The sequence below is a fragment of the Equus quagga genome, chromosome 13, assembly GCF_021613505.1.
Source record: "Equus quagga isolate Etosha38 chromosome 13, UCLA_HA_Equagga_1.0, whole genome shotgun sequence".
Lineage (NCBI taxonomy): Eukaryota > Metazoa > Chordata > Mammalia > Perissodactyla > Equidae > Equus > Equus quagga.
In genome coordinates this window covers 13,059,566-13,076,016 of record NC_060279.1, presented here as the reverse complement: position 1 = coordinate 13,076,016, position 16,451 = coordinate 13,059,566, and the positions used below count along the sequence as shown (strand labels likewise).

At 41.6% G+C, this 16,451-nt stretch overlaps 1 protein-coding gene across 1 annotated transcript in view; it reads left to right on the top strand.

Annotated features, from left to right (window-relative positions):
- The first annotated feature begins 5,247 nt into the window (after window positions 1-5,247).
- The window catches only part of SEC16B (SEC16 homolog B, endoplasmic reticulum export factor), a 70,238-nt gene continuing 59,034 nt past the window's right edge, over window positions 5,248-16,451 (top strand). Inside the window, exon 1 of the mRNA XM_046684226.1 lies at window positions 5,248-5,523. The gene's annotated coding sequence lies outside the window, so the exon portion shown is untranslated. The remainder of the gene's footprint in view (window positions 5,524-16,451) is intronic.

Genomic DNA, 16,451 nt, shown 5'->3' with positions numbered 1-16,451 from the left:
ACTCCCAGGCCATTGCTCCTTCCTAGCCACCCTCTGCACCCCAGCTTTGAAGCACAGGCCATTGAATCTCCATAAACCTCCCATGCTGTGGTCCTCTACCAACCTGCGGTCACTCGTCCTCATCCAGGGATGCTTTGAGCCCCACTGGCTCACTCTCACCTTCTTCCCCACCACTTCTTCCCTCACTCTTGGTGGTTGGTTCACTTAGATCAGTTGGTCCCAACCCCGGCTGCACTTTAAAATTATTTGGGAAACTTTTTGAAAAAGCCCAGGGACTACACCCCCTGCCTCCCAACCACTTGAGCCAGAAGCTTTGGGGGTTGGAGGCCTGTGTATTTTTTTTTCCCCAAAGATTGGCACCTGAGCTAACATCTGTTGCCAATCTTCTTTTTTTCTTCTTCTTCTCCCCAAAGCCCCCCAGTATGTAGTTGTATATTCCAGTTGTAGGTCCTTCTGGCTGTGCTATGTGGGATGCCACCTCAGCATGGCTTGAGGAGCTGTGCCATGTCCAGGCCCAGGATCCATACCGGTGAAACCCCCGGCTGCCAAAGCAGAGCGCACGAACTTAACCACTCGACCACAGGGCAGGCCGAAGACCTGTGTATTTTTTAAGAGCTCCCCAGGTCATTCTAGTATGTCACCAGCTTTGACACTACTGGCCTAGGTGATCCAAGTGATATTCTGGCCTCTTGGATCCTTAACTTCTTTATTTCCAACAGTCCTTTCTCCCACCTTAGCTGCCCACTCTTACGGTAATACCGTGGAGCTTGTCCTTACTAGTACTTGCCCCAACTCAGAAATGTGGGTTTCCGGCATCCCACTCTGACCGCTTGCTCCTCACTTCCAGCTCAGTCCCTCTAGAATGCCAACTCCAATCGTTCTTTGACCTCACCAGGTCCACCAGTCCATCATCCCTACACATTTTCACTGAGACGCAGCGTTCCCTACACCAACATGAGTCCATGGCCCTGGCCCAACTCCCTTGCTCTCTCTCCCTCTGCTGCTCTCCCCTGGCAAAGCCCCGGACCTGGTAACACTCTACTCACCTGTTCACGCCTGCCCCCAAGCACCAAGTCTCAGAAAGTGGCTAGATGATATTGGTCTTAATTTTATGGACACAGATTCACATGGACTCCCAGTGCTTCCTGGCAGCGCTGCCTCTTTTCCCTGGTCAATCCCCTTTCCTAATCTTTGAGAGGCTTTTTTACGTTTTCTGTCTCGGAACCAGCTCCCTCTGCTCCCTCTGACCGGCTTCCTCCTCCAACAGGCTGAACTCGTTCCTGCCTGGGGACCCTGGCACTTACAGTTCACCCTGCCTTCCACACTTTCCTCCAGATCTTGCCATGGATTCATCTCACTCACTGGATTCATCTCCCTTCTCAGGGGAATATTCCCTGACTCCTCTACCTGAAATATCCTCCCACCTCCACCCTGATGCTCTCTGTCCTCTGACTCTTTCTCATCGTCTTTATCGTACTCACCACCGTCTGATATTACCGGATGGGTTTATTTCTGTTTGCCTGTCTGTCTCCCTTGCTAGCATGTGGGTTTCATAAAGGCGGTTCCTCCTGGTCTGCCTAGTTCATGTCCAGATCCCCAACACCAGGTAAAACAGCAAAACAATTGATAAATTGGACTTTATCGAAATTAAAATTTTTTGCTTATCAAAAGACAGTTAATAAATGAAAAGTCAAGCCATAGACTGGGAGAAATATTCCCAATACATATATCTGACAGAGGACTCGCATCCAGAACTTCCACAAATCAATAATAAAAACAAAAATAAAGTTTAAAATGAGCAAAATTAAAGAAAAAAAAAAAAGAGAGAGAAAGGGGATAACAGGAGCTACTCCATAAGGCTGCTGTGTGGATTACATGAAATTATATATGAAAGACAATTAGCCCAAAGCCTGGCACATTGTAAGCGCTCAACAAATGGTAAACAATAGTAGCAGTAGTAATAAGGCTATAGAATAAGGCTGATTATTAGGCTGGAGGTATGAAGCACAGACTGCAGCACTTTTCTAAGTTCTTTACCTGTAGCAATCCAATTACTCGGGGTAGTTGCTCTCAACCCCATCTTACAGATAAGGAAACTGAGGCCCAGAGAGATTCAGTGAATTGCCCTATGTCAGTGAAGCTAGGGAGTAGTGGAGGCAGGACCCCAGCCTGGCAGCGTGGATCCAGAGCCCACGCACGGAACCGCTGAGGTAAGTTGCCTATGCTCAGAACCTTTTGCATAATCTCTCCTGGGGAGTTCCAGATGTTCTCTCATCACCGGACTCAGTCTCATGGTGGGTAAACAAGAGATTTTTGGTCTGTCTTATAGAAGTAACTTAGTTTAAGGGATGGAGCTTAGAATTATTTCAAGGAGAGACATTTATACCTGTTTCCTGCCACGGGTTTTGGTACAGCGAAGCCTGAGCTGGTACCTCCAGTCTGCTGACAAAGCTGGGAAGAATGTGCCTACAAGACCCAAAATGTATGTGTCTGCGAGCTCAGCAGTCACTGCATTTTCCACTTCGTGGTCAGTGGTTTAGTTACATACAGACAAGTCTGTAACTTCCTCAATTTACCCGCGATGTCTGAGCCAAGGAAAATGCAAGTTTATGAATATATGAGTGTAGGTTTTTTGCACTTTTCAAATATGTCTGCTTTTAAGTGAGTGGAATGTGTGGAAAATGAGACTGCTGGATTGTCTTCGGATTAGGGTCATGAGTCTCGTGTAAACTAAGGCCCAATATTGTCAATAATAACCTGCACAGTAGAAAAGTTCTCCGAAAAGGAACTTTGTATTGTTAATATTCTTTCCTAACTCTTCTTTCATTGATTTCTTTTCTCACCCTCAGAATTACCTGAGATTTCTCTCCCTCTCCTGATCTCTTGGAGCACCTATGGCTGCCATCACGGATTTGGCATTTGTCTACATTCTGGTTTTATGGGTGTCTGTTTGTATTCTTCATTTCATCTAATTGAGTGATTATTAACAAGATAAAGGAGAATAAACTAATTGTAAGACAAGATGGCACATGCAGGTCATAGTTAACTATGAATAAATCTGAGGAGGTGCTCTATGCATACAAAGCAAGAATGTGATAATTATGAGTGTCTTCTCTAGTTATGACAAGTCAGGTTGGGGTCTGTTCTTAATATTTACAGCACAATGTTGTGGGATGACCTCTGAGAGTCAGAAGTTCTAAGGTCCTACTGTGTGAGCTTCAGTCCTACTGAATCTGTAATTATTTCTATGTAAAATGATGGATTGAATTAAAGATTCTTTTAGGATAAAAAATTTTTTGGACTCTACTGTGGATTATTTTTACAAATGAAAGTAAAAGAGCAATGTTTCTTTTTAAAAAGTTATTTTTAAAACAGTTCTATAATTCAGACATTTTACCTAACTCAGGCCTTTTCCCCATTTAAGTTTAAAATTGAGAGCTTCCCCCACACCAGGGTAATGGATAAATACAAACAAGATATGCCTTCTGTTTCATCACATATCTACTTCCTACACAGCCTTTATGATGATGGGATACCTTGAATTTTCTACGATTACTCCAGTTGAAATAACCTCTGTGTTGATGTCCATAAAATTAAGATAATGTAATGTCCGAGTACATTCATATACCTCCCTTCATTTTAATTCAGAAAATGTGGCTGTGAATACATAGTGGCCTTTCTTGTGTTCTAATTACGTAAAATGTGTTGATTATTTGGTGATTGATCAATAAGAGCTTATTTCCCTGCTCCTGGCTCTGTTGCTGAAATACAGGGATTGGTTGGTGAATTCCAACTCCCTTCTTCTTTTCCTCAATTGGCATTTTCCCGAGTGATTTCTGAGTTACCCCTAGAGGCATCATCTGAGACAGTATGGCTTGAACAGCACTGTCAGCAATATCCCTCTGTGTGCCTGTGATGTGGGGCCCTCCCCCTGCACCACACACCATGGAAGGGCGTGAAGATGTGACCCACCTCTGACATCAATCTCAAAGGACAGGAGGGCAGTGTGAGGTCTGGGCTAGAAAAGGGTTTTACATTTCTCTTTGGCCTGGCCTGTCTGTTCCAGATAAGCACAAGAACCTCTTTAGAATTCTTGAGTGTATTTGGAACACAGAGAGGAAAAAAACCGGATCTGTTTAAGATTCAGCAGAGGAACTCAGAAGCACAAGAGTCCAGGCGAGCTACCACTTGTCAATAATTTTTACATAATAGAAACAGCTTTATTGTTTCTTCTGATTACATAAATAAATTTTGGGAGGGCCAGCCCAGTGGTGTAGTGGTTTAGTTCACATGCTCCACTTCAGCGGCCCAGGGTTCATGGGTTCAGGTCCTGGGCGTGGACCTACACACCACTCATCAAACCAAACTGTGGCAGTGTCCCACATACAAAATAGAGGAAGATGGGCACAGATGTTAGCTCAGCAACAGTCTTCCTCAAGCAAAAAGTGGAAGATTGGCAACAGATGTTAGCTCAGGGACATCTTCCTCACCAAAAAAAAAAAAAAAGTTTTTCCTTGAAAAAATTGAAGTATACGTGAAATTACAGTCATGCGTCACATAATGAGGGGGATACGTTCTGAGAAATGAATCATTAGGGGATTTTGTCATTGTGTGAACATCACAGAGTGTACTTACATAAAGCCAGATGATTTAACCTATTACACACCTAGGCTATATGGTACTGATCTTGTAGGACCACCATCATATATGCAGTCTGTTGTTGACTGAATCGTCGTTAGGCAGCACTTAACTGTGTAGAGAATAAAATAAAAGTTACCTGGAATCCCACCAGATATATATCTTTTGTATACTTTTATCTATATAGATGCAAAATACTTATATATAATCACATATATGCATATATAATAGCATATGGGATAATATTATCCTTTTTCACTCAGTAATATGCCATAGAAACCCCTCCAAGTCAACTGGTATAGCTCTAACTTATTATTTTTTATTAGATATCCTAATATTCCACAACATAAATGTCTCAATCTATTCAACCATTTCTCTATCATGAGCACTCATTTTTTCATTTTTTGCCAATCCAAGATTGTAATTTTTTTTCCAGCTTAAGCCCATACTTTTTTAATGACCTAAAATCCTATAATGTTAAGAGTCTCTAAATTTTACTTTTTCACCTTCTAATCCTGATTTTTTTCTGCCAGTTATTAACTTGCTGTCATGATTGTTTAGAAAGCTAACATAATATTTAGGTTCTCCTTGGAACTCTGATTTAAACACACAAGGGGTTTGCGTGGTTTCTTTCTGTGATCTCAGGTAGTGGCCTCTTGTACTCAGACCTTCTCATTATGGAGGTCAGATCATGTTTCCAGCCTCAGGCTCTACATACAAAATCATTCCGTTGGGAAACTGTTGCTGAAGCAGAAAGATTCTGGGCGGCTGACGTGGCAGCGCAGTTTACAGCGTCTGCCAGTTGTGAGTAACAGCAGGCTGTCATGATGGGATAGAGCAGCGGCAGCAGCAGCAGCAGCAACTCCTGATTTAGGGGCAAAAGATGTAAGTACTTATTTTACCATTAACCAGTTAACCCAAATCAAACCCAAACTGAAGAATACTAAGAGGGAATAAAGTTCCCGCTAGAGACCTTTCCAGCAGATTCATTTGAGAAGCATTTATTCTCAACCAGATTAGTAAAGCGTCAAGCCAGCACATGGTTTTCAGCAAAATGAAGAACCTCACAGGGTCTTGTTTGAAAAACAAACTTCGACAGTGGTTAATGCCACTTTCAAACCCTAACTCCTCGAAGTGCCTGCACTCTGGCAGGGGCTGTCCCTGTGGGATGGAACGTGTCGCTAAGGTGCTAAAGGACGTGTAATTTCAATTTACATCAAGATTTTAGGCAGGTGTGATTATGGGAAGATGAAAGGAGGCTTAGCGGGTTTAGCGTTTAGGGGAGAGGAGAGAGCCTGTTAAATATTTTAAGGAGGATTCAAGCTGGTTAAAGCCGACTTAGAGGCAAGTGGAAACCTCTGTTCTCCAGCTGCACAGATGACGAGGGGCATGGTGCCTGCCAACCCAATGACAAACGAAACCCTGGCAGGGATCCATTAGCAGGAGGTGGCTCTACAGCTGCTGTTCCCAAGGTTTCCAGCCTGGAAGTCCTGTCTGGAGTTTCTGGAATTTTCAGAGTTCATAAAGCATGTGTTTATGGGTTGGTGATTTTTTCCTTTTCTGTGGAGACCTTTAGCTCTGATGTTCAGCTCTGTGTGAAACCTCACAAATGACGAACTGTGATCCACCCTGAGTGTGGTCAACTTACTGACACATATTTTTGATGGTCACCCTTATGCTGAGGATACGTAAGTGACAAGATGGACGAGGTCCCTGGCCCTGTGTCATTTGCTGCCCTGCAGGAAAAACAGATGTTCTGAGAGGAGGAAAGAATAGTGGGTGGGTGGCAGGAGACCGGGATTTGAGTCCTGGCCCTGATCCCAATTAACCATATGGCACCCTGGGCTTCAGTTTATGTGCTATAAAATGAATGGGTTGGAAAGGATAACCTCTTCAGTCATGGATTCCTCACCCTCTGTGAGTTTTTCCCCTGCTGAACAGCTTTTCACACAGCATTGAGTGTGCTCCCCATCCAATACGGAAACGGGTGCTTTATTTATGAAAGGGACCTCACATCTCACCAACCAGACTTCATCAGATTGTGAGTTTCTGTAACAGAAACTTGCAGGGTCCTCCTGGATGGGCCCACATACAATATGATACTAGTAGGAGGAAAGGCTGCTTCTGAGAAAGATGTCTTAAAGCTAGCGATTCCACACAGACTCATGTTAAATATCCGTGTTCTGGTTTTCAAATGGTTACAGATTGGAACAAATACCTTTCCAACTGCTGCTGATTGTTGAGGGGCAAAGACACAAGAGCCTGACACAAAGGAAAATGAAATTGCTTGAAATAGGTGTTATTCATAGGCTGCAGCTTGAAAGAAATTAAACTGAGTAAAAAAAAAAAGCCAAGCTGTGGTTTCAAACAGAATAGAAATTACAAAAAAAAAAAAAAAAGCAAATAGCCACCACTGATGACTGTGCTGTGCATCGTTAGCTTCCTGAAACTCATCGCCATCAGCTCAGTCATTTTTAGCTTTGGAAATTGTGGGAGTCTCATTAGCATGTTTTAATAGAATGAAGGGTAAAATCAATTTCTTTAACATAATTAGTACGCATGCTTTTTTCCCATCGGCCTTGCCTAGCCTAGCTCACAAAATATCCCTGTGGGCATTCATATATCCCTTCCTGCCTCTGTGCTCCTCAGTGGCAGACGTGTGCTTCCTGACGCCTGAGTAATCTCTTCTCTCTGGCTATGAGCTCCATGCCCCTTGGCCTCCTGGGGAACCACGTCCATCCCTCATTTCCTTTATTCCTCCATCTCTTCAGTCTCTCCCCTACAGTGGCTTTCCACCATAGGTAAAAACGCATTTGAATGTCCCCCATTTATACCAACCAACCAGCCAGCCAATGAACAAACACTCATGGTCCCTCTTTACTGTCCTATCCTTTTCTGAGCATCCCACCAGCCCTATGTAATTCAGTGGATGCTCTCAAGTTCTTATATAGCTTGATCTCTTATTGTGTTTGTTCTCTTTACCTCACTCCTCCCTTCACTTCCTGGATGCTGTTTTGACTCTGCCTTCTCAGTCTTCACAAACTTCTCTTTCTCTGCCTTTTACCTTGAACTATTATTTTCTTACTTTGAAGTCCGTGCTCTTCCTTGACAATCTCATCCATATCCATGATTTTAATTATGATTTGTGTGCTGATCAAAGCATGTACAAATCTTCAGGAAAGAAGCAACGTATAAACAAATGAGTACTACCCAGTGCAAATGTGAGTCCCTGCAGACGTCTCTCAGGAGCTCCTGACTCATCTCCATTGCCTGAGACACCTCCAGTAGACTGTCCAGCAGGCAACTCCACTCACCGTGGCCCAGCCTGAGCTTACCTTGCCTCACAACATCTGCTTCTTCCAGTAAAATGCATTTCAGTCTTGTTCAGGGACATTACCATCTACCATCACTAGGCCAGAGCTGCGTAAATCCAATCAACCTCCAAATCCCACTTTTTCTGCTTCATCACTCTCTCCTGATTCTGACACCCACCCCCTGCTCACCTTTTCCCCTCTACCAGTGCTTTCCTTTGGCTTGCATTGACTTCAAAAAGGAGGATGATGGCAACTGCCCCATAAGGCTCACGCTGCCTGCAGTCTGGGGGTCCCCAAGCCATTCTCTACAATGGGACTTGTGTGGTTTTCCGAAATGCCAGCTTGATGGAGTCACTCACCTGCTTTGATCTTTCAGAAGCTCCGTCAGTAAGAATCCAAGGCCTCCGTGACTTAGTCCCAGCTTGGCCATCTGGCTTCCTTTCTCTTACCTTCCTGAATGGGGATTATCTTCCAGTCTGATTGAATATGGTGGGTCACCAGAACTTGCCCAGCTGAACCCCCTCTCCAGGCCTTTGTGCTTACTGATTCCTCTTCTGGAACCACCCCCATGCCCAAATTGACCCGATTAAGTCCTAATTATCCAACAAGTTCAATGAGTGTTTTCTTCCCCGGGAAGCCTTGCCTGAGTTGGCTGCGCCTTCCTGCACAAATAATAATCTATGTAACGTTGATCACGTGTTATTAAAGTGATTAGTTTACTTTATTTACCTCTCCAGTTGATGGTGAAAGCCTAAAGGACAGAATCATGTCTTTTATTTCTGTATCCCTAATGCCTACAAAAGCATGAGCCATGTAATAGTTATTCAGTCAACTATTATTGACTGAAAGACTGGAGGACAGATGGCTGCCTGCAGCTTCAGGTCGGTGTTCTGTCATCTCAGTGATCCCTAATGGAAAGCACGCTTCTTTCCTAGTAGTTCAAGCATAAGTTCTGGGCACATGCTTCTTGGACATGTCCCTGGACATACACTAGCCACTGAATTAATCACTATGGCCAGGGAGCTGCAAAACTCTTACTATCCAGGTATGAATTTTGTGTCCATTCTTAGAGCAAGGGATGGGGTCAGTCCCACACATGCTATATAAACTGAGAGGGGGCAGGGAAGTTCATCAAAGGAAAACTGATGATTTATTACCAGAAGCCAGAGGTTAGGATGCTGGGCAGGCTGAAATAGCACGTGCTCACCATAAGTGTGTGCACATGATCTAGATATTGGGGAGAGCTGGGCTGCACTCTGCTCTTCTTGGCCAGGTGAGGCAGCTAGGACAGTGTCTTCAGCATCAGTGCTCAGCACTTCTGTCTTAGTATGTTTGAGCCACTATAAGAGAATAACATAGGCTGGGTGGCTTATAGGCAAAGGAAACATTTCTCACAGTCCTGGAGGCTGGGATGTCCAAGATCAACGCGCTGGCAGACTTGATGCCTGGCGAGGACCTGCTTCCTGGTTCAGAGACAGAGTCATCTTCTCACTGCCACTTCACATGGCAGAAGGGGCAAGGAAGCTCTCTCAGGTCTCTCTTTTTTTTTTCCTATTTAAAAAAATTTTTTTTATTGAGTTTATGATAGTTTACAACCTTGTGAAATTTCAGTTGTACATTTTTGTTTGTCAGTCGTGTTGTAGGTGCACCACTTCACCCTTTGTGCCCACCCCCCACCCCACCCTATCCCCTGGTAGCCACTAATCTGTTCTCTTTGTCTACATGTTTAACTTCCACATGTGAGTGGAGTCATACAAAGATTGTCTTTCTTTATCTGGCTTATTTCGCTTAACATAATTCCCTCAAGATGCAACAGTGTTGTTGTGAATGGGATGATTTTATTCCTTTTTACGGCTGTGTAGTATTCCATTGTATATGTATATACCATATCTTCTTTTTCAATCATCAGCTGATGGGCACTTAGGTTGCTTCCACGTCTTGACTATTGTGAATAATGCTGCAATGAACATAGGGGTGCATCAGTCTCTTTGAATTGCTGATTTCAAGTTCTTTGGATAGATACCCAGTAGTGGGATGGCTGGATCATATGGTAGTTCCAGTTTTAGTTTTTTGAGGAATCTCCATACTGTTTTTCATAGTGGCTGCACCAGTTTGCATTCCCACCAGCACTGTATAAGGGTTCCTTTTTCTCCACAACCTCTCCAACATTTGTTACTTTTTGTCTTGGTTATTTTAGCCATTCTAACAGGAGTAAGGTGAAATCTTAGTGTAGTTTTGATTTGCATTTCCCTGATGATCAGCGATGATGAACATCTTTTCATGTCCCTATTGGCCATCCGTATATCTTCTTTGGCGAAATGTTTGTTCATGTCCCCTGCCCATTTTTTGATCAGGTTGTTTGATTTTTTGTTGTTGAGTTTCTTTTTTTTTTTTTAATGGACATATAATTGACATATAGCATTGCATTAGTTTTAGGTGTACATGATGGTTTGATATATGCATATATCCTGAAACGCTTAGCACAATATGTTCCATCACCACACATAGATACAAATGTTTTTTGTGATGAAAACTTTTAAGATCTACTCTCTTAGCAACTTTCAAATATGCGATACAGTCTTGTTAACTATAGTCACCATGCTGTCCATCACATCGCCAGGACTTATTTATTTTATAACTGGAAGTTTGTACCTTTTGGCCACCTTCACCCATTTCACCTGCCCTCCACTCCTTACCTCTGGTAACCACCAATCTGTTCTCTGTACCTGTGAGTTGTTTTTTTTTTAGATTCCACATATAAATGAGATGATACAGTATTTGTATTTCCCTGTGTTACTTATTTCACTTAGCACAATGCACTCAAGGTCCTCCCATGTAGTGGCAAATGACGGGGTTTCCTTCTTTTTATGGTTGAATAATATTCCATTGTGTGTGTATCTATCACATTTTCTTTATCCATTCATCCGTCAGAGGATGCTTAGGTTGTTTTCATGTCTTGGCTATAGTAAATAATGCCACAGTGAACGTGGGGGTGAAGATATCTTTTTGAGATAGTGATTTGGTTTTCTTTGAATAAATACTCAGAAGTGGAGTTGCTGCATCATATGGTAGTTCCATTTTTTTTTTTTTTAAAGATTTTATTTTTTCCTTTTTCTCCCCAAAGCCCCCCGGTACATAGTTGTGTATTCTTCGTTGTGGGTTCTTCCAGTTGTGGTATGTGGGACGCTGCCTCAGCGTGGTCTGACGAGCAGTGCCATGTCCGCGCCCAGAATTCGAACCGACAAAACACTGGGCCGCCTGCAGCGGAGCGCGCGAACTTAACCACTCGGCCACGGGGCCAGCCCCTGGTAGTTCCATTTTTAATTTTTTGAAGAACCTCCATCATGTTTTCCATAGTGGCTGCACCAACTTACATTCCCACCAACAGTGCACGAGGTTCCCTTTTCTTCACATCCTCGCCAACACTTGTTATTTCTTGACTTTTTGATAATAGCCCTACTAACAGGTGTGAGGTGATATCTCGTTGTGGTTTTGATTTACATTTTCCTGATGATTAGTGATGTTGAGGACCTTTTCATGTAACTATTGGCCATCTCTATATCTTTGGAAAAATTCAGAAACTCTGCCTAGTTTTTAATCAGATTTTTTTTTCTATTGAGTTGCATGAGTTCTTTATATTTTTGGATATTAACCCCTTATCAGATATGTGATTTGCAAATACTTTCTCCCATTGTGCAGGTTGTCTTTTCATTTTTTTGATGGTTTTCTTTGCTGTGCAGAAGCTTTTTAGTTTGATGTTGTATCACTTGTTTATTTTTGTTTTTGGTGTCAATCCAAAAAAATCATTGTTAAGACCAATATCAAGGGGCTTACTTCCTATATTTTTTCCTAAGGGATTTATGGTTTCAGGTCTTATTTTTAAGTCTTTAATCCATTTTGAGTTGATTTTTGTGTATGGTGTAAGATAGTGGTCCAGTTTCTTTTGCATGTGGCTGTCCAGTTTTCCCAACACCATTTATTGAAGAGTGTGTCCTTTCCCCATTTTTATATTCTTGGCTCCTTTGTCATAAATTAATTGACCACATATGTGTGGATTTATTTCTGGACTCTTATTCTGTTCCATTGATCTCTGTGTCTGTTTTTATGCCAATACCCTACTGTTTTGATTACTATAACTTTGTAATATAGTTTGAAATCAGGAAGTGTGATGCCTCCAGCTTTGTTTTTCTTTCTCAAGATTGCTTTGGCTATTTAGGATTGTTGTGGTTCCATACAAATTTTAGGGTTATTTGTTCTATTTCTGTGAAAAATGCCATTGAAGTTTTGACAGGGATTGCGTTGAATCTATAGATTGCTTTGAGTAGTGTGGACATTTTAACAATATTAATTTTTCCAATCCATGAGCATGGAATATTTTTCCATTTATTTGTGTCTTCTTCCATTTCTTTCTTGAATGTCTTATAGTTTTCAGTATACAAATCTTTCATCTGAGGTCTCTTTTTAAAAGAAACTAATCTCAGTCATGAGGGTTCCACCCTCAGGGCCTAATCACCTCCAGAAGGTCCCACCTCCAAATACCATCAACTTGGGGATTAAGTTTTGACATAGGAATTTTGGTGTGACACAAACATTCAGTCTATAGCAACTTCCTTTTGCACTCTAGGCTCCAACCGCACTGAACATAAACCCATTGATGATGTGCTGAATGCACACGCCCTCCTTCACCCTGGAGCCCTTCTGTATCCCTCTCTCTGCCGGGAACATACAAATTCTCTCTTGCTCTCCTTCCCCTCCTTCCAGGCTGATGCTCTTGCACCCTTCAATTCTTACTTGAGATCTCTTTCTGCTGGGAAGGTTCTCTGACTAGGTCTGGCACCTTTGCTGTGTGTTTCATCTGTTTTTCACTGGCATCCTCTTCCAGCACTGATCATTGGAAATGCCCGTTACCTTGTTTGCATCTCTATTAGGCAGTCGGCTCCAAGGGGACAAGGAAGAAGCTCACCTTGGTCACTTAGTGTGGCCTGCATGTAACACCTAAAGCAATGCTTGGCACATAGTAGGCACCGATAGATACATGATGAGTGAAGTACTCGGTTTCTCACCCATTCCTGGGTTATTAAAGAGGAGCAGGGTCTTTTTGGGTTTCTTCTGCATAGTCCAGGGGCTTATAAGCTTTATTAGAGGAGCCATGGAGAGTCAGCTCATACAGGAGAAAACACTTTTATTATAATGAACAATGACAAGATTTGTCTAAAATATTATTTGTTGAATGAAGAAAATAATTTTTTTCTCTCCAGGGGTAAGACAATATACCCCAGTCAGATTAGTTTACTGACATCATTCATTCAATGAATGACATTTAGACCAGCACTAGGACGTGGTGTCATAGTGGCATAATGTCATGGGGCATACAAAATATTGCATCCTTAGTGAAATAGGAAATATTCTTGGGAAGCTTGTACAGAAACTATGTCACAGAAGCAATGTTAAGATATGTACTTACTCACCACGCAGAGAATCTATAGCATTCATCTATGGGATGCTCCCAGAAAATGATGAACTTTGTCCATCTCCTTTGTGATGGCTGCAGATATTTGTGCTTAGGAAAGAAACTTCTCCATCATCTTGTTGTGCCCTTCAATGTCCTCCAGAAATTGAAATTTGAACTTTGTGTTTTTGGCTCCTATGGGAATGGCCCTGATGTGCTAAATTCAGCATTAGAATGGCACTCCTGGGGATCTTTGCTCTATCTGCAGTCACTTATTCCAGATTGAGAGAATAGGGCTGTGAGGGCCACTAAAATACGTGCATGCACTCATGCTGTGCACACACACGGGCTGTTTCTGTACATGGAACAGTGGGCAGAGAATCGGAGCAGCGAAGTGCTGTGCACCTTTATTGACTGACAAATGGGACAAGGGGAAAATACAGAAATTAATCTTTCAGTTCTTATTTTGTGATTCTCTCGCTCTCTTTATATATATCAGGTTGAATGAACCTATTTACACTGGCTGGTAGCTTTGAAGATTGTAATCGTTGTATTTGCATGGAATGGATTTTTAAATAATTGCATTTTTGTGTTAAATATATCACCAGGCTATTACTAACCAGTGTCCTTTTCTGAAGAAAGCTTTGACTAGAAGTCCTGTGATTGCTTTTCCTCCATTTGATCACTGATATTGACACTGTGTGAGCTTGGTGAAATCTCTTACCCTTTCTGGTCTCACTTCTAATTACTCCCCAAATGGACAAACTCTCTACTGATGACACTGGGTAGTGAAAATAATGAGCCAAGGATGGGCGTCTCTGGGGATGACAAGCTGTGAATGCAGTGGATTACTATTATTTTTTAAAATTAATTTTATTTTTATTTATTTTTTTATTGAGGTTATGATAGTTTACAACCTTGTGAAATTTCAGTTGTACACTATTATTTGTCAGTCGTGTCGTAGGTGCACCACTTCACCCTTTGTGCCCACCTCCTACCCCCCTTTCCCCTGATAACCACTAATCCGTTCCCTTTGTCCATGTATTTTCTTATCTTCCATATATGAGTGGAATCATACAAAGTTTGTCTTTCTCTATCTGGCTTATTTCACTTAACATAATACCTTCAAGGTTCATCCATGTTGTTGTTAATGGGACGAGTTTATCCTTTTTTATGGCTAGGTAGTATTCCATTGTATTTATATACACACCATATCTTCTTTATCCAATCATCAGTTGATGGGCACTTAGGTTGCTTCCACATCTTGACTATTGTGAATAATGTTGCAGTGAACATAGGGGTGCATCAGTCTCTTTGAATTGCTGATTTCAAGTTCTTTGGATAGATACCCAGTAGTGGGATAGCTAGGTCGTATGGTATTTCTATTTTTAATTTTTTGATAAATCTCCATACTGTTTTCCATAGTGGCTGCACCAGTTTGCATTCCCACCAGCAGTGTATGAAGGTTCCTTTTTCTCCACAACCTCTCCAACATTTGTTATTTTTTATCTGGGTTATTTTAGCCATTCTAACAGGAGTAAGGTGAAATCTTAGTGTAGTTTTGATTTGCATTTCCCTGATGATCAGTGATGATGAACATCTTTTCATGTGCCTGTTGGCCATCTGTATATCTTCTTTTTTTAAACTAAAAAAAGTTTTTCCTTTTTCTCCCCAAAGCCCCCCGGTGCATAGTTGCACATTTTTTAGTTGTGGGATGCCACCTCAGCCTCCCTTGATGAGCGGTGCTGTGTCCGTGCCCAGAATCCGAACTGGTGAAACCCTGGGCCACTGAAGCAGAGCATGCAAACTTAACAACTCGGCCACAGGGCTGGCCCCTGTATATCTTCTTTGGAGAAATATCTGTTGATATCCCCTGCCCATTTTTTGATCAGCTTGTTTGATTTTTTGTTGTTGAGTTGTGTGAGTTCTTTATATATTAAGGTGATTAACCCTTTGTTGGATGTATGATTTGCAAATATTTTTTCCCAGTTGGTGGGTTGTGTTTTTGTTTCAATCCTGTTTTCCATTGCTTTGTAGAAGCTCTTTAGTCTGATGAAATCCTATTTGTTTATTCTTTCCATTGTTTCCCTTGTCTGAGAAGATATGGTGTCCGGAAAGATCCTTTTATGACTGATGTCAAAGAGTATACTGCCTATATTTTCTTCTAGAAGTCTTATGGTTTCAGGTCTTAACTTTAAGTCTTTGATCCATTTTGAGTTTATTCTTGTGAATGGTGTAAAAGAATGGTCTGTTTTCATTCTTTTGCATGTGGCTGTCCAGTTTTCCCAACACCGTTTGTTGAAGAGATTTTCCTTTCTTCATTGCATGTTCTCAGCTCCTTTGTCGAAGATTAACTGCCAAGAGATGTGTGGTTTTATTTCTGGGCTTTCAGTTGTGTTCCATTGATCTTTGTGCCTGTTTTTGTACCAGTACCATGCTGTTTTGATTACTGTAGCTTTGTAGTAAATTTTGAAGTCAGGATTGTGATGCGTCTAGCTTTGTTCTTTTTTCTCAGGATTGCTTTAGCAATTCTGGGTCTTTTGTTGCCCCATATGAATTTTAGGATTCTTTGTTCTATTTCTGTGAAGAATGTCATTGGGATTTCGATTGGGATTGCAGTGAATCTGTAGATTGCTTTAGGTAGTATGGACATTTTAACTATGTTTATTCTTCCAATCCACGTGCACGGAATGTCTTTCGATCTCTTTATGTTGTCATCAATTTCTTTCAGAAAAATCTTGTAGTTTTCATTGCATAGGTCTTTTACTGCCTTGGTTAAATTTATTCCAAGATATTTTATTCTTTTTGTTGCAATTGTGAATGGGATTGTGTTCTTGGGTTCTCTTTCCGTTAGTTCATTATTAGAGTATAGAAATGCTACCAATTTATGTAAGTTGATTTTGTATCCTCCAAATTTGCTGTAATTATTGATTACTTCTAGTAGCTTTCCAATGGATTTTTTAGGGTTTTCTATATATAAGATCATGTTGTCTGCAAACACTGAGAGTTTTACTTCTTCGTTGCCTATTTTGATTCTTTTTATTTCTTTT